A 19,840-nucleotide genomic window follows, 5' to 3' on the forward strand; every position below is an offset into this window, starting at 1 on the left:
TTTGTTATTACATTAGCTACATGATAGGTTTAAGTTTTTTTTATGTTTTAGGCTTGGGGCTTTAGCTCAATTTTATATCTACCTATCTTTTCTTATGAATATGAATAATATTATTTTATAAATAGTAGAATAATAACTTAGTTATAATTCATATTTTATTTTTTACTAATGTTTGATGAAAATGAAAAAATGTATTGAAGCTAAAAATAAATATATATACAATTATAAATATGAAAGAATATGCAACATAATTAATTCAATATAGATTATCAAGATTGGCAATAATCTATACATATACTACAACAAGGTGCAAACTTAATATTTTCCATCCTATACATGAATAAATTATATGTAGAAAGTTAATTGAATGTATAGAGAAACACGTATCATGTAGTGACTAGTACTTATCATTAAATTAGTAATTAGTTATATTTCTATATTAATCCAAAAAAAATTGTAATATTCTTAAAATAATATAATTTATTAAAATAAAATAATAATTAATATATTTTAAATACAATAAAATAAAATTAAAATCTTTTTATAATTTCTTCTCTCACATTTTTCTATATAAGTATGACAAATTCTTATTCATCTAGCTAAGTATTAGTACTTGTTGAGAGGCTGAGTACTATTGTATCACTTTTTGAATAATGCTACATAACCCATGATTAAAATTAGATCTATCAACCAATTAAGAGCTTTGATTTTTCTCATTTCTTATATGCTTTATGTTATTTTTTGAGTTTATAATACTAAAAAATTACTTATCTATCATTTGATTGACTAGATTGCTTGAGGGCTTATTGTGAAGAGTTTTAAGGCTCTTTTCATAGTGCATGATTTTTCGTAAATTAAAATTAAACACATTTTTAAAAATTGCTTTGAAAGTTAGAAACTAATAAATACTTTCTCTAAGTTCTTTACTTTTGTATTAGTGTATAATATATTTTCTCAATATATTTATAATATAAATAATTTTTTATAAATATCTATTATATTATAACAAATTTTTATTTTAAAGAATAATTTTATTATATATTAATTATGTATTAATATATATTTTTGTAAAAAAAATCTAAGGATATATCATAGTTTAAATTAAATTTATTAAATAAATATTTTATTTTATCATAATAATGTTTTATATAGTATATTTAATAATATTTTAAGTTAAAATGGAATGGATAATAAATTTTCATAATTTTTCACATGTTATATTTAAATTATATTCATAATCATATAAAAAAAAATTATATAAAATTATAGAAATAAAATACTAAGATACTATTTAAAGTAAATTTAAAACTTACATTACTTATATTTATATCTTGAATTTCTATTATCATTATATAGAGTAAATATATAATTATATATTAAATATAATTTTATTAATAAGATGTCGTAAACTAATTAAATTAAAATTGAAGTAATATTTTAATTATTCAATTATGAAAATTTAATAATTTTTATAAAAAATATAATAGTTAAAAAATAAATATACAATTACTTCTACTTTATATTTTACTATAAGTAAGTATTAAGTCACTATGTAGCACTTTTATTTATACAAGATGTACAATTTCAAAATGAGAAAAAATCCAATGTGTACTCTAAAGTGTTTTAAATTTTTAAGATAAAAAAAATAATTAACTATCATTCTATTACGTGGACATTTTAGAGGGAGGATTAATTATATTAATTTCGAAAAGAGAGAGATTAGTCCTTAGCTAAACCAAACTTTCTATCTCCCTGTACTTTTCTCTCTCCCCATACTCCAACTTATAGAGAGAAGTTCAGGGTTTGGGTTTGAGTTCGAGTTTCCTTCCTCTCATTCCACTTTCTCTCTCCCCATATTTTTCTCTCTCCACGTACTCCAACTTGTAGAGAGAAGTACGAGTTTGGGTTTGGGTTTTCTCATTCAATTTTTCTCTCTCCATGTACCAAAATACTCTCTCTCCCTATACTCCCAACTTTTTAACCAAATCCTAACCCAAACTTCCCAATCCAAAAGCTACCTGTTAAAACAACTACCGGCTAGAAACAAAGTTCACATGTCAGTTAGGGTGAGTTTGAAGGTAACAACAACAAAAGAAAGACCATAACTGTTGATGATGCCTATCATTGCATTGAGATAGAGCTCTTATTTCGAGAATAGAAGCGGTGTGCTTAGAAGATTCCAAAAACTTGGAGTTTGATCCCAATGTGAATGAAGTCACATATCATATATGAAGTACCTATCTTCATAATCATACAAAATATTCTCCAAACTCATGATCTGAAAAAGATATTAGACATGTAGATAATGCATCAAATAGAGGTGACCAGTTGTGCGATGATCTGTGCAAAGGCATAGCTATTTCTTCACCAGAGGAGCTCAGAAGATTAAGGAAGGAGATCACTGAGGATTACAGGAGCCAATGGAGGGGTAGATTCCTTGATTCCTTCACCAACCATCATACCAAGCCCTGGCTCACCACTTTATCTGTGTTGTCTACAATTTTTATCTTCATCTTTACATTAACTTAAGCTCTCTTCTCCATCAATGAAGTTTCTACTCATTTTTGTGAACAGAGACCTAAAGTCAATGGATAGGATTTTGCTGTGAGAGAGAAGCCTGTAATAATACCATCAAGCAATATAGAAGGATTTTAATGACTACCCTGTCCTTTTTGGAGATATTGAATATTGTGATAGAATCCGTGAAATGTGGAGCTTGGAATTCTAAGAGAAAAATGCTTTGGTATAAAGGAATGGAGGAAATCAAATAATAGTTCCACAAGCACTTCTTCATCTATTTGGAAACCAAGAAAAAAGAGGCAAACTCACCAATAGAGAAGGAACATATATTTTTAAAGGATGCCTACAATCTGTTTGACAAAATGAGCAGCCCGAATGCTAACAAAAAAACTCCCAAGCCACCACACATTGAGGGATGGAGTTGAAAATGTGCAAGACACCTAAGCCATTTGACATAATATATTGTTTTAGTGATTAGCACAACCAAAATAAAGCATTTGGACTGTCATACTAGCAATGTGTCTTCCAATAAACGGCAGCATCCAAAAAGGGAATATTATATTAAAGAAAAAAAAGAATGTGAATTGTTCGACAATTTGATCTTCCATCTCAGCTTTCATTGAAGATCACAAGAATAGTATTGATAGAGAATTTGACATGGCTTATGAACTTTTGGTGAAATGTTGTGTGACTCAAGTAATTTCACCATAAAAATGGATTGGATAACTAATCTATACTATAATAAAGCCTATTTGTCATTGTATCAACTCTGGCTTTGTTCCAACTGATAACATTGAAACAAAGGAAGCAAAAATCATACACATGGTAGGAGAATTTTTTGATGAAATTCCTCTATGCATATAAAAGTTGGATCCTTCAAGTGAAATAGGGATTTTGATAAAATTTCACAATTGCCTAAAGAAAATAGAACACAGAGTGTGATACAAAGCAAAGTGATTATTGATTTTAGATTCAAGCCAGGATAGTACTTGATAAGTGATACTATGAGGTATAAATTTCAAGGTAAAGAGCCTCCTATGATATTAAAAAGCATGCTTCCCAAAATATTAGACACAAAGATGGGACATATAGAACTTGCAAACTTCTAGAAAATGATGAACAAAGAAGATAAATCACCCTTGGCACATCGAACATTAGAAAGTGGTCTAGCCCATGTAGGAGGACACCCACTTGCAGTTCAATGTGTGGAATTGGTTTTAGAATGTATCAAGGCATATGATCAGAATTCTAGGGACATCAAGACCTTAGGGGGTAATGTTGTCGCAAGGTTAGATCTAGTATCTATCTCCATCACCTTTAGATTTACAATAAGAGAAAATTCACAAAAATATCTAAAGAAGGTGCCCAAGGATACTTCCATTAGAATAAGAAAACATGTCTGAATGCCATTGCTAGTGGTTGGCTAGATCAATCTAGATGAGGAAAGTCATAGTTACCCAAAGTGTTATGCAAGAATATCTTTAATGAAGACATTTTTGATATGATAATTCTCCTCAATAGAGTGGTGGGAAATCAAACAACTAAAGATTTTTAGGATTGGATGTTCTTGTCCATTAATACCATCAGCACTGGAAAATAATTTATAGATTGGGGAGAAATGATTAGCGATGCCCTCCATCAGCAGTTAATAGGATTCAATGCAAGTCAAGGGTTTTATGTGTCCTTGTACCTAATGTATGCAATTGCTAGTATGAAATCATGGCTTGGTCTAAATCCTTATGGGGGGTATAGCTTAACCATGCAAATTTATAATTATTACCCCCAATTGCAATTAAAACAGAACAATGCACACTTCCGTAGGGTGAATGATGCTTTTTCTATGCTCATTGCTAGGGAGCTACAAGGAGATATAGGACTTCAAATTTCTCCTGAAGTAGCCAATCTCATTAGTATTTATGGTAGCTTCTTCATATAGTACCCCTAATTCACTTACATCTGCATTGGAGGTTTTCAAGATTGTCCTCTCATGTTGCCTCACTTCATAGATGACAAGTTGGTACTTTCAAAAGTTTGCAAGAAAATTGGCGAGGTAAACAAAAAGTGTAGGAACAAAAGATCAATTCCTTTCCCAATCGACATCAGACACTATAGTTGTCTTTCCTCTTTGGATGCTCAAAATATCGAGAGATCCATGGTGAGCATAACTTTACACTCTTTCCATGGTTTCTTTCCATTTGATGGCAGCGGGTATGTTAACAATAACTTGGACCCAGCTATCTTCATTTCCCTACAATGGAAGATTATTGGGTAAACTATGAGAATGATTTCGAAGTAAGAAAAAGGTACTGGATGAGATTTAAAATACGAAAAATTATTGATTACAAAATGGGATGGGATGTGATAGGCATAACAAAGGATGGGTCAAACTTGATTGATCCTTACTTCTTTGAGCAGATACAACTATTAGAATTGCCATATATTAATTGGTCTCTGCTAGAGTTGAAAGACCTCAAGGAAAGGACTTTCTTTGTGATTAAACGAACTGAAACTTGGTTAAAGAATAAAGTTAAAGAAGTCATTGCTACTAAATCAAAAAGAAGAAGCAGTGCAAAGAATAATAATAATTCTCAAGAAGGAAATTCAGTTTCAGCCATTCCATGTTCTATCCCTACGTCCTTGGGCTCCCTACATAGCACACAAGGGGGAGATGATGGTGAAGGTTCGAATAGATAAGTTGATCTAGTTTCAACATGTGAACTCAATGCAGTCACTAGGAAGAAGAGATCAAAACCCAAGGAGAAGACTTTAAAACCAATTCAATAGATGATTGATGAAGCTCTTGAGATGAATGCTTTACCATCATTCGTAGATGAGATGATTCAATCCGTAGCATCTCTTGCACGCTCATTGTCTCCTAAAAGTGTAGAAGCAACTCAAGAGGTACCAACCATAGAAAATGCACATAACTTGGATTTATTATCTACAATTCTACAAGTTCCTTCAGCAATCAGCCCATCGACCAATATTTTAACATCCTAGTTACAACAAAGTTTGGAGAGAAGGAAGAAAAGGATGATTCAATTGGTAGCACCCAATCTGGATGTTGTAGCTGTCTTAATGCATAAAGGTACAAAGATAAAGAAGACTAAAATTGATTCCAGATTGGTAGTGAACCCTACTTTAGGTAATTTATCTATTGAAATTGCACAACCAATCATAGAGAAGGACATAAATGAGGCAAATAAAGGGAAAGAACACAATTTTCAAGTGTCAGTTGTTGTCTTAATAAAACAATCAAAGAGAGATAAGCAAGTTAAGAATCAACTCAGGTGTCAAGTCTGAGCCCTTTCTTTATGCATCCAATCAATGGTTGGTGACTCTTTTCCAGATCCTAGTTCATCCATGGAAAGTACAGAAGATTTGAAGAAGATGTTTGATGAAGAAACCATTCAAAACATAGGAGAATGCCAAACTTATGGTAAGATGGTGAAAGCATGGGTAAAAGGCATGAAAGAACGAGCATCAAGCTTATTTCAAGATGTTTAGGTTGCATTTGCCAAAGTGGATCATATACAGCAAAGAATTCAAAAAGCGCTGATAACTCTCAAGGAACAACAAACATTCTAGAGAGAAATTGGTGCCAATTTAGTAGAGATTAAAGGCATGGACAACAATATAGTTAAATCACTAAAGTTAATCAACATTGGAGAAGAAGAGTAAATTGATATATGGCTAGAAAACATCAAATGGAAGAATGATAGTATGAATGAACAATTAGGTGAAGGAGAAAAATTCTTAAACTCATGCAAGTTACTAAAAAAGAAGGCCTTGGGGGATATACCAATGATCATAGAAGGTATTCCTATTAGTGAACACACTCTAAATCTGGACATATCTTCCATTTTGGAATGCATAGAGACAAAAATCAGCATCAAACTTGGCAGTAAACAAAGTTTAGATGCTAGTGTTATGATGAGATTGAGCAGCCTCTCAGTGGCATTGGACTCCTATACTCAAAACTTGCTAATTTGTGTCATAGAATTGGATGAAGTTAGAAAGAGACATGAGCTATGTAAGCTGAAGATGCAAAGTTTAATCATCATTAAGAACAAAACTTTGGCTCAGTTCATCAAATCATTTAGAGCATACATGAAAAACTTGACTCAGCTGCTCACAACACCTGCAGATCAAAGAGCAAGCTCGGGAAATATCAATGATCACAGTTAAAACTTAAAAGTGCATATCTCTAAAGTTGTCTTAGGTTTTATTCATGTATTTTGTAAAAAGGTCAACTTTAGAATTAACTTTGGTTTTGGTCAATGTCTTAACCTTTTTAATTGTAGTTAAGCATTAAAAGTTAGAGTTGCTTACAAACTCTTCAGAGTAGCCCAAACTCTAACTTTTTGAGTAGTTATGAACCCAAAAAGTTGGTTAATCTGGCTTGGCGATAAATTCTTCAAAATCAATGTAATAAGAGACTTTTTGGACTAGGAGAGAGGGAACACTTATGCTCTGATAACAAAGCAATTTTTGGAAAGTGTGTACAATTGTTGTTTTTTGTAATTAGTTATTTCTTACTTTCTTGGTGCAAAGAAATAAAGGAAGTACATTTGGCATTATCTTTCTCAGGAATTTGAATTGTTGAAGTGTTGATTCATCTATGAGTATTTTCATGGTATGGTGTGATTATTCGTAAATAGTAGAATTAGCATTGTGTCAGTGATAGTTCTCAAGCATAGTCCTTGATTTCTCTCATTAACAGTGTACATCATTTTTATGAAAACATTGAAGGCATGTGATGCATTCACTATCAATGGTTTTCCTTTTTATTTTCTAAGTTCTACTTATCTTTATTGAAAAATCACAAATTTTATCTTACGTGGGAGCTGCCCCTCTAAATGCAGAGGAAGGCCGGATATCAAGGGCCTATCCCACTGTTGGAGACATCAATTTGCCACATACTCCATTGGACCAAATCGTATATTTTCTTGGTGACAAGTCTGTTTACCAACACATTCTTAAAAGGTGAATTTTATGTATCCTCTAACAATCTAGCCACCTCTTAGACTTATTAACTACTTTTTAAGTTTCTATTTATATTTAATATAATTTGATACAGTAATTTAATCAAAAAAGAATAAACATTTCATATACTTAAAAATAATATTGTATCAAAAAAATTAAGACATAGATATAAAGTCTAACTTCTTTTATAGCGCTGCAGAAATGACATCATTGAAAGGCTAGAAACGGCTGCAGGAACAACGAAAAACTTAATATCAGATCGAAACGAAGACAATTGCGCACCCTTCACTTCGTGTTAACTATATGAAAATATACTAAATCAACAATTTTATATATAATTATATTTGAAAACATATTGAATCAATCTGACCCATGTGATAATTTTTACAGGTAATTTTAGAGTTCAAAACGAAGCTAAAAAATATATATATCAGTCGAGAAACCATTCAATTCCAGGCACACTTACAACGCAATACGCCGCAAGAATTGAAAAACGGTACACATATCAACAAATTCGGACTCTTTTTCAAAAAACCATAAAACATAAATGCACAGTTGAGATGTCCCAATTAAAATACATTTGCTTAAAGTCAACTACTTTGGTGGGAAAACCATGTCTCAAGTTAAATATATAACTACTGATATATGTAAATAAAACTAAGTCCTTGCCATAAAATGAGGACAAAACAACATATGTCTCACTATTGATGTATTAAAATAAAACAAGAAGCCCTGAAATTTATTACGCCAAAGTTTGACAAAGCCTCTAAATTTAATACCATGTTTGTCAGCTCACAATAACTACCAGAGCATGAAATGGTGGGTGATAAGTTTGAAAAGGTGGTTACTTTGGAACACGAAAGTCAACTAACATTTTTAAGACCTTTTTATTAAATTATCACATATTTCAAAGAGTTTTGGTCTCTATTCATTCTAGACCTTTGATCATAATTTAGGTTGATAATGGGAGGATCCAATGCCCAAGATATATGGTCCCATGAATAAATATCCAAGGTGTATAGTTCCCCATTATTGGTGCCTAAATTCAAACCATGCAATAGTTAGCTAGTTGCAATAAAAAAATTATCCTTAATATGGATTGTTCTAGATTCAAAACCTAAAATCATAAAGTGGGGTATTAAAGAAATCTTAGCCCCCTCATTTTGATATACATGAATTAAATCATACAATTATATTCTTTGATTGAGCTCAAGCATTTAAGTCATTCATCTTTAGATCTAGCATTGTGGATTGCTTCAACATCCTTCATACAAGCATTTCTTCATTATTTTCCTTTTGAGTATCCCTTCTATTGATTCAAAAAATTTAATCACATTCAAAGTGCATTGCATCAAAAAACTATTATATAATTCAATTTCATATATATCGACTCTAAGATATAAACATCAGAGAGTCCCACAATAGTGTGTCCTACATTTTTACAAGAATATTCCTACTTTTATAGATATTGTGATGTCCTTCCTACAACATATAGTAGATGAAATTTTTGTAATGGCTTAATGTCTACCTAATGCCATGTTCAACTATAACTTTAATCAATCTATAAATTTAACTTCCTTAAGAAAAAATTGTCTTGTAGACTTGCTCACTATCCCACTTAAGTGGTTTCATAACAAATTGAGTTTCAATCTAACCTTAAGTGGTTTGGTTTATTGTAAATAGATATATGATTAATTTATAACAATTTAAAACCCAATCTTCTTAAATTAAATCTCTTATCTATACATACATATATATATATATATATATATATATATATATATATATATATATATATATATATATATATATATATATATATATATATATATATATATATATATAAAATTAGGTTTGAAATAAAAGTGATGCAAGTAGGTTTTCTTTAATATTTTATTTAAATAATCAAAAATAATATTTCAATCTAATCTTGAGTGGTTGATCTTTTAAGGAAACATACACAACCAACATATGCTAATTTCCACATATCCCATTTATGATCACAAGAAAATAAATACTTTGAATACACCATTTTCATTTTCATTTCAATTCATTTTTATTTTAGGGTGAATACCTAGGAAAATATTTCAACTAGGAAAACTCATTTCAACCTCTACTCCACAAGGTTAAGTACATAGTAAATCTAACAAAAGATACAAAATCTCTATCCATATAACTTAAATAGGTGGAATGTAGCTATCATGCTCATCTAAGTCCCTCCATTTTTCCCCAAATGTATACATCAAAGTCATCATCAAATTTAAAGTTATTAATAAGTATTTTAAATTTATTTATTTAATAAAATTTAATAAAATACTAAATTGAAGAAATTTTACTTCCAAAAAAATTTCAACAAAAAAATTTAAAAGGAAAAAATTATGAAATGAGATTTTTTTACACTTTGTGTGTGTGTTGTTAGAAATGTTCATAATAATTGAGAGGGGGACACTGAATCAATTACACAAGGTATACAAGTTCCATTTCAACAATTAAAAATAAAACTTTTACTATTCTGCTTATCCTCTTGTTGCTCAGTCTCTACTGTACTGATAATCAAAATTACTATCCCAATTATAACATACTTTGTTGAATATAAAATATGTATATGTATATATGTATATATATATATATATAAATTGTTAGGTTTGAAATAAAAATGATGCAAGTAGGTTTTCTTGAGATGATTTTAATACAAGTGGATAATATTTTATTTAAATAATCAAAAATAATATTTCAATCTAATCTTGAGTGGTTGATCTTGTAAGGAAACATACACAGCCAACATATGCCAATTTCCACATAGCCCATTTAAGATCACAAGAAAATAAATACTTTGAATCCACCATGTTCATTTTAATTTCAATTCATTTTTATTTTTGTGTGAATACCTAGGAAAATATTTCAACTAGGAAAACCCATTTCAACCTCTACTCCACAAGGTTAAGTACATAGTAAGTCTTAGAAAAGATACAAAATGTGTATCCATATATCTTAAATAGGTGGTATGTAGCTATCATGTTCATCTAAGTCCCTCCATTTTTTCCCAAATGTATACATCAAAGTCATCATCAAATTTAAAGTTAGTAATAAGTATTTTAAATTTATTTATTTAATAAAATTTAATAAAATACTAAATTTAAGAAATTGTACTTCCAAAAAATTTTAAAAGGAAAAAATTATGAATGAGATTTTTATGTGTTGTTAGAAATGTTTACAATAATTGAGAGGGGAGGGTGGGGTGGTGAATCAATTACACAAGGTATGCAAGTTCCATTTAAAGAATAAAAGATAAAACTTTTACTATTATGCTTATCCTCTTGTTGCTCAATCTCTACTGTACTGATAATCAAAATTAGTATCCCAATTATAACATACTTTGTTGAATATAAAATATAAAGCATATAAAGAATTCAACACAAGTTTGACACTAGGATTTTATGTAGAAACCTAATTTGGGAAAAACTGCCAGCAACATGTCACCACTTTTTCACTCTTTCAAAGTGAGCTTTATTAGGAGCCAACCCTATTAAAGGTTTACAATACATAATGTTATATGTGACCTAGGTAGAGATCCATTTATAATGTCACCTTGTTGAATGATTTACACAGATTGTTAAGTCTTTCAAATGACTATTAGATCAACCTTTGTTAAAAGGATTTCAATACAAACTATTCACAATGATTAGGAAGAAAATAATAGGGTTTTGATCTATATGTTTACAACTTGCTTTGCAAGTTCAAATCATATTTGATTCATGTGTTGAATCAATGATAAGCTCTCCATTGTCAGTTCTATTCTTGATTATCTTGGAAACCCTTCAAGCAATCAATATTTCCCTTCAACAAAATTTAAGCATTTTTCTCATATTCACTTATCAATAGCAATAGCTTCTATGTAAGAAATCTCCTATAGCTTCACATTCACTCTTTAATTTGTGCATCTCTAATAAAAATTCCTCTATACTTACCTCACACACATTGGAACTCTTTTTTTTGATCTGTGCCTCCTTAAATAGGAAAATTTTTCTTTCTCATTTTACATGATCACCGTAGATCTTATGGTTTACGATTAGGTTCAACATGATTCATTGTATCTATCCATCTTCTTGATCATCCTCTAGAAGCTTCTCAGAAATCCATCTATTAGGTCTTTACCTAATCCTCACCTTGAATTTAATGATCTAACTCATGAATTCTATCTTCAACATAGTTTACATCTCACAAGAAATAAACTAAGTTGGCTGGGAATCATGATTTCCAAAAATTCATTCCTAACATTGTTACTTGGCAATCACTAGGTTCTAACACTTGGTCATCACTAAAGTACTCAAGGTCACTATAAATTTTTTGGCTCGACATCAACTATCTTACTTGGTCAATATTGGTGCTTAGTCAACATAATATTTTCTCGGCACTTAGTATGGCTCGACTGACACTAACATCACTCAAAATTCCTTAATATTTACTTTATTTATTGGCTTAGCTTAATTTTTTGATATTAAAAATCACTTTGTCTCATCAAATTTCATCTAATCAAATATCCATTGTAGCTTTCTTTTCCTAACTCAACCTTTCCTCTATGTACTATTGTTATGAGAAACTTCTCAAATCATCTTCATCAATCAAATAGATATGACATTTAGATTAGGTAGCAATATGTTTTATCAATAGATTTGACATCAATAATAAAACAACAATTTTTCCAATTGTAAGTTTCCAACATGTGTGTGTGTGTGTGTGTGTGTGTGTGTGTGTGTGTGTGTGTGAGAGAGAGAGAGAGAGAGAGAGAGAGAGAGGAGAGAGAGAGAGAGAGAGAGAGGCTCACAAGGGTGAGGGACAAGAGATCCCAATGCATAAACCTAGGCATGGATAACCAATAAAGTGTAAAATCTTAAGATAGTTTTATTATAAATTATAAAATAAATGTATATGTCCATATTATCAAGTAAAAATAATTTTTTCCATTCCTCTAACTAAGATTCTCATGATTTCATGGTACAATTATGTGAGGAGCAAATCTATTTTCTTTTTATAACTTAGATGGTCCACTGTGACTTTTGAATGATTCTCCTATATTAAAGAAAAGCAATATTTGGATATATCAACCTAATTTTAATTCTCCCTAGCAATATTAATTACATTAGAAATATTAATTACATTATCATATCATAGTGTTCTAGTATTCCAAGTTGTCATGTTTCTCTAATATTCTTAGTCTTACGCTATATCTTTTTCAAAAGAAAACTTTTATTATATTTTCCTCTGTTAAAACATTTATCAACCTTAATAATTTTTACCCATGTGAGCAATGTAATCAGCAACCATAAGAAGATACACATGTACACAATAACACCAGATATGTTAACTAGGGAAACCCTAGCCAAGGGAAAATCTTAGTGGTGATGATACCCAAAAAATGATGTACTAATATAAAAGTTCCTTGTAAGAGGATATACCTTGTTAGGACTTTATTAAATAGATTCAGTACATACCAGTCCATGTTGGGAGAGTTTGAATACCCATTAGGAGATTCCAACCATGTTAGGAGCTATAGAAGGTAGAAGGACCCACTATCCAAACAACTTCAAGGGCAAGACCACTAAATTCACTATGCAATTAATTTCTATATTATTTTTTGTAGAATAATAGAATGAACTATACATGTACTCTCCTCTTCCTCTATCATGTCAACCATACCAAATCTCTATTCTAAACTAGTAAAAGATAGTGATGAAGTCTCTAGATTAAAGAAATAGAATGAAATTTTGAAACATGAATTAAACATTACTAATTTGAAATTAAATCTTAAGAGTGATGATAGTAAGGTAGAGAAAGATCTAAAATTTGAAAATGTAGATCTTAGATCCATTCTTTTAAAGGTCACATTTGAGCTTAAACTACCAAGTCATGGTATGAAAATCTTGAGAAGTAAAATGTTATTATAAAAGGAGAGTTAACTCAAACGAAGATTTTGCAAAATGGATATGAGGAACCTAAACAGAAATCAAAACTAGAGAGGGAATGATAGTAGTAACAACAGTCAGAAAGGAGAATTCAAAGAGCATTCAGAAGAATTAATGGAAGTATTTGTCGAAGAAAAGGAACCATCAAGTTAACATACAGTAATGAAAGAAGAATTATTTGATGCACTTGATGGAAGGTTGAAGTGAGAAAGTGTTTGTGAATAATCATATTTGAATTAAGTATTCCCAATAAAGATAGAGCATCAGTTGATCATAACTAAAATTAGAGATCAAATCAGAACTTGCATAGTCAGCAGAAGGTAGAAGAAATAATGGGGAAGCTATAGTTAAGTGTGCAAACATTTTTATGATTGCAGTAAGTTGTATAGAAGAAAGAAATATTACTAGTAAGCAGAAAACACTTTTATGATAGAAGATACACATTTAATGTGAAGTTAATTTTGAAATGATTTTAGGATTGCAAGCAAGATTTTGAGTACCATTTGATCATGAGTTATAGAGCATTTGTGAGTGATTTGATAACAAATTGAGAATGAATTGAATCATTTGAAAGTGAAAAGTCATTAAGGTATTTTACAAAGCTTTTAGTTGAATTTTTTAGTATAATAAGTCAGCATAATGGCGAGAAAATCTATGTATGATATTAGTGAGAGACCAAGGTATTATTTATCAATTTCTCATTTGTTTCTCTGATTGATGATCCTTTGGGAGCATTTTCACAAATTCAACCAAATGTGCTACATGTAGAAGATGTTAGGAGCCACATTCGCTATAAAGTTGAGAGCATTAGAGATGATAAATTATTCATAAGGATTTAGATATTATGTGCAATAGAAACCTAACCTTGAAACCCAAGTTTAGATACTCTAATGCATTGAACTTGATCAAGTATATGTTTTATACAAAAATTGATAATCATGAATAGAGTACAATTACTTTGAGCAGAGTGCATAAAGAGATGTTTCGGGTTGGAGATATACCTCTCATGATTTATAATGGTCTAATTCATAAGGTCATAGGACTGATCTGAGGGTTGTAACCTAGTCAATGACAAGAACATCACGAAAATTGTTGAAACTAATTTGAAGACTAAATTTGATAGCAAAAATATGAGAGTTCACCTAATCAAGGATATTGGAGTTAGATTTTTGAGAAAGATTATTGGATATAAAATTAGCCACATTTCAAGGGTAAATTTTGTGCCATTGGTATTTTTACATGCATCATATGTGATGGCTATTGAAATGAAAAAGGTGAACATGTGTGAGATTGTAAGAGTGTGGTTGTTAGATAACATAGAGAAGCTGAAAAATCTAAGAACACGGTTTTTAGATTTGAAGCTTCACTGACCTATTTGGTTTTCCATGCAACCAAACAATCCCCTAGTATGACAAGTTGGAATAGTAATGAGTGCACCATAAACTTGATCACTCAGTGTTACAAGGCCAAACTCAAAGAAGTTAGAGATAAAGATACTAATAGAATGATGAAGAATTTTCAGTTAAAAATGAAATAGAGATACATTATCCCTACTTCTATGGTATAAAAGTACAAAGATGATTTTTTTTATGGTAGAAAAAATACAACTTGTATGGAGGTGGTGGAACCTAGAGTAAAATCTATATAACCTATGGGTTATGAAATTGAAGAACTCGTTGAGGAATATGTGAAGATAATACTATAGTTTGAGAAAGATATTGAATACCCTAGATGGGGGACATATGAAGATATGATAAAGGAAGTTCACTTTGAACTTCATAGAAAATAATTTTAGAAGAATGTTTAAGAGAAGATAGAATCTATTCTCAAATAAACTGGTATGACCAGAGAAGAATATAATGAATTGTTAGGTATTTCCAAGGAGATGAAGGCTGGAGGGAAAAAAATTGTTGGTAGCTACACCCCTTGTTGTAGCTAGAGTTGATGAAAGAATTATTCTTTTTGGATCATTAGCACAAATTCGAAGTGTACCCTATGCCACAGTTGCCCAAGTGCAACATGTTAAAGAATAACTTGGATAGAAGGAAAAGCCTAATGAAGATATGGCAATAATATCATTTGCATAGAGGAAACCAAAAAGATTGATGAAAGTTAAGAAATACTCTACATCATCCCCTAAGAAGAGGACCACGTAGATCACCAATGGTCTAAGGAAGACAAGAAAACCATTTTATATCAATGAATATGATGAATGTAAGGAAGAGACTATGGAGAAGGTAGTAGAGAAAATAGTTGGTGAGGGTAGAACATCAACTAGTAAGAAATATTGGAAACCCAACGTGGAAAAGTTAAATGGACAAATCATTGAGAATGATGTTTTTTTTCAATTGACTAAATATTATAATTTTTATAGTAATAATGATAGAAGGTAGTTAGAGAATGCTATGATGAGAAATATGATTATGAGAAATAAAATATTTGATAGTATTCAAGATAAGATTCCTATAGATATGTATAAAAAACTATTGAACATAAAGAGAAGAGTAGTAGAAGAAGATAAGAATATAAGAATTCATCTAGTAAACAAAATATGTCTTGTAAATAATGATGATGATATGAAGAATATTTTGGAGGGCATTGAGTCCTTGCTAAGAAACAACAGGAGATAAAAAATTTGTCATGGGAGGAAACCACAAAGAGGTAAACACAGAAACTATAGAAGCCATAGTCAGTTACATGACTTCTATGCCTAAAGCCACTAAGGAGAGTGTGCAGTCAAAAGGAGGAATCTCTATGCATTTTGAGGCCAATACAGTAGTGTTGTTGAAGAAGAAGATGAGGTAACTCAGAAAATTGACTCACCTCCACATATAGTGATTGATATTGAATCCATGCAAGTGGATAGCACTCAAATAACAGTTGATGATGAGGAAGAAGATCCTTTCAAGGATATTGGAAAAAATATTGTTGGCAATATAATTGAGTACTATAGTTTAGATGAAGAAAATGATGCAAAAAAAGAGAAGAGAAAAGTTGAGGAGGAAGAAAAGAGGAAAACTACATAAGAAAAGAAGAGAAAGGATGAAGAAAGAAAGAACAAAGAAGAAAATATAAGAAAGATCGAAGAAAAAGACAAGAAAAAGAAAAGAAGAGGATTGAAGAGAAGAGAAAAGAAGAAGAAAGAAGAGGAAAGTAAGAAAGAAGTTGAACAAAGAAGGAAGGAAGAGGAGGCAAGGAAAGTTGTAGTAAAGGAAAAAGAGGACAAGATGAAGAATGTCTGGAAAGTTGTGGTATAAGAGAGTATCTTTTAGAAATAACTCAAACATGTAATTACTGGGGTAGAAAAGGTCATATTCCAGCATGAGGCTGATATACCTTATGTTGCACTAGAGATTATACCTATCCCAACAATAACCCCAATAGTAGGAGTGACTACATTTCCTATAGAATATGATGATGATGATGATTAGAAGGGTTTAATGACATCTCTAAGAAAATTACTTGAAAACAAAAAATATGTTAAGAACCTAGAAATAACTTTGTAGAGGTTTTGGAAGGAATGCAAAAGATAGTTCAAGCAAGTATTGTAAAGATAGACATTCAAAAACAAGCCAAGGAAATGGTAAGAACCTTTGATGTTGAGTTCACCACTATGTTTGATATTGCTTTGGTACAAGCACAGACCAAGCATGATGCAACATTATTTGATATAGTATCAACAAATGTGAGGTATGACTTGCAAACCCTGAATGTTTGCATCAAGCAGCTGAAGAAAATAAATTATATAGATAATAGGTAATGTCATGCATACAATTTCTTGATAGAAATGATCACAAGTTCAAAGGTAGAATGACTGAGCTTCAAACATTCCCTATTAGATTGCACCACCCATATGAAAGAATTGAAGATATTGAGGCAAATGTGGAGGTAGTTCACAATGCAATCAGAGATCTTGAACATGAAAAGGAAAAGGTAATGAAGAGATTATCTATTCTTAGAGAATACTTATCTCCCAAAACTAGTATTTTGTAGAGTGAATTGAAGGAGTTTCTTACAGTAAAGGAACCCTATGACAAATTTTCCTATATAGACTTGAGCATAGTAGAAGTTGCATCATATGCATTAGTACACTTATCAACATATTAGATATAGTGAAAGAAAATTGGAAGAAGGATCTTGTGAGACTAAAACTTGATTTTGCAGATTGCATATCAAGAATCTCAAATTAGAATAAGAAAAGGTAACAATTTTGTCTTGTAAATATAAATTTTTTGACACCTTTGTCATTGATGTCAAAAGGGGAGAAGAATGTAATAGAAAATTGTAATGTATGTAAAGAAAAGGAAAAAAAAAATGTAAATGATGGATGCATATGTAAAGGGGAGTCTTAGCTATGTATATAGGAAATCATTGTATTAGGAGAGACAAGGAAAGATGGTAATATATAATGATACAAGTTTTGTAAAGAAAATTTTGATTTTTTTTTTTGAAACTTTGTTAAGGCCATAGTTTTTATCAATATTTTGGGACTTAGCCAAATTTTCCCATATGTTTCCATCAATGTCAAAGGGAGAGTTTTTTGGAAATATGGTTAAGTCAATTGAGTACTTAGTATATTTGGTGTTTTCATTTTTGGTAATATATATATTGGTATTTCATTATGAAATCAAAGACTAAAAATTGTTGAAGTGTTAGATAGTTATAGAAACACAAAGATAGATTTTGTGAGTATGGATGACTGAGTAAGAATTGGCATGTGTGTAGTTTAGGACATATATTTAATAGTTTCATGATGGTGTGTAGAAGTGCACAAATGTGTATGGGAATTATGGAATTAATTACAAAAGACTTACCAATATAGGAAATTGATAGAGTAGAACAAAGCATGACAAAAAAATGATAATTATAGCTTAAGCAATTATTTGGTAACAAATTATTTACTTAACTATTATGGGACAACATCCTAGATGCTAACCTTGAGTTAATTCTCTAAAATTTCAAACAAGGCTGACTAAACAGAGTTTGCTAAACAGTAAGGTATAAGTAAAGATCATAACTTGCACATTTATGTGTGTGGTGTAGATAACATGTGAACTTATGTGAAGGATGTTCGTGCTTGTGTACCCAGTTATCATCTCAAATAATATAACATATTTAAAGTGTTTGACACCTTTCATTCATTATATATATGCATCCTATGATAATAAGCTTTCATTTTGAGTCATTTTGTGAAGTTTCATTTGGAGCATTCTTCAAATCTGCATTTTTGCCTAAGTGTCAAATTATGATGGGAAGCCTATTTTGCAATCGAATATCTTGTACTTGGTAAAGTTACATGAGTCACCTCTTTGGGAATGTTTAGTATGCATATCAAAGACCCTATGTTTCATATTTCAAGTTGTTTTGAAATGTTTTGAATAGGGTTTAAATCATTCAAAGTTGGTTGTTTATTGTTGCCATGTTAATGGATATTTCTCAGAAAATTGGGTAACTTTGTTTAACTAGTTATAACTTTGATCTTATTGACTTAAATTAAGAAATTGCTTTTGCATTGCATTCTAGAGGTTAGAGAAATTCTATGTTTCAGATTTGAGCCTATGAAGAATTATTTTGACTAGTTTTTAACGCAAATCCAAATGTAATTTCTGAAATTTTACTTGTGTCAAGTCTTGATGAATCCATCTACACATTTACCCAAGTCCATTCCATTTGCAGAAATTATTATTTTTCTAGTGTTTCTAGTTATGCAAATCCAAGTACCCAGTTTATCATGCTTTCCAAATTTTCCTAGTAATTTGTCACGAGACAAAATCAAAGACTTATACTCTCCATATGATAGTACATTAATGCCCAATTTTTTATGCCTACAAGTGTCTGTTTGTCTTGCTTTCAAAGCCAAGTTCAGATATAATTTATTGTTTTCTAACATCTTTGTTTGCTTGCAATTTGAAGAAGGAAATTTTGATGGCCAATGTCTTTTGACCTAGATGTTGTCATGAGGTGAAATCTAATGGGGTAAAAGAATGTGAACATGAGAATAGATATGTCAAATTTCAGGGCCCAATTGTTTGATTCGGTCAATTTTTAAGGCCGCCTCATAGGCCTTCTTGGCAAAGAGTTACAGTTTATAAAAATGAGGTAAAATGAGTTTTAGATGATGTAGTAGTGATTAAGTTTGAATCTAATCAGTTTCAATCATTTGTTGGATCAATTAAAGGGTTAGGTGTTTCAATTTGAATTTTTTATTTAGTCAGACACACTTTGGGACCCAACTATTTTAAGCAAACTGATAAGATGATTGGCCAGTGAAGGATGCCTTCAAAAGTTATAATAATTTTTATTGTCAAAACAAATTAGTAGTCACATATCATTAATTGAAGGACAAAATGCTATGTTGGATCATATACTCA

This window comes from Cupressus sempervirens, chromosome 3 (assembly GCF_028749045.1).
Source record: "Cupressus sempervirens isolate cs-2001-9-10 chromosome 3, ASM2874904v1, whole genome shotgun sequence".
NCBI lineage: Eukaryota > Viridiplantae > Streptophyta > Pinopsida > Cupressales > Cupressaceae > Cupressus > Cupressus sempervirens.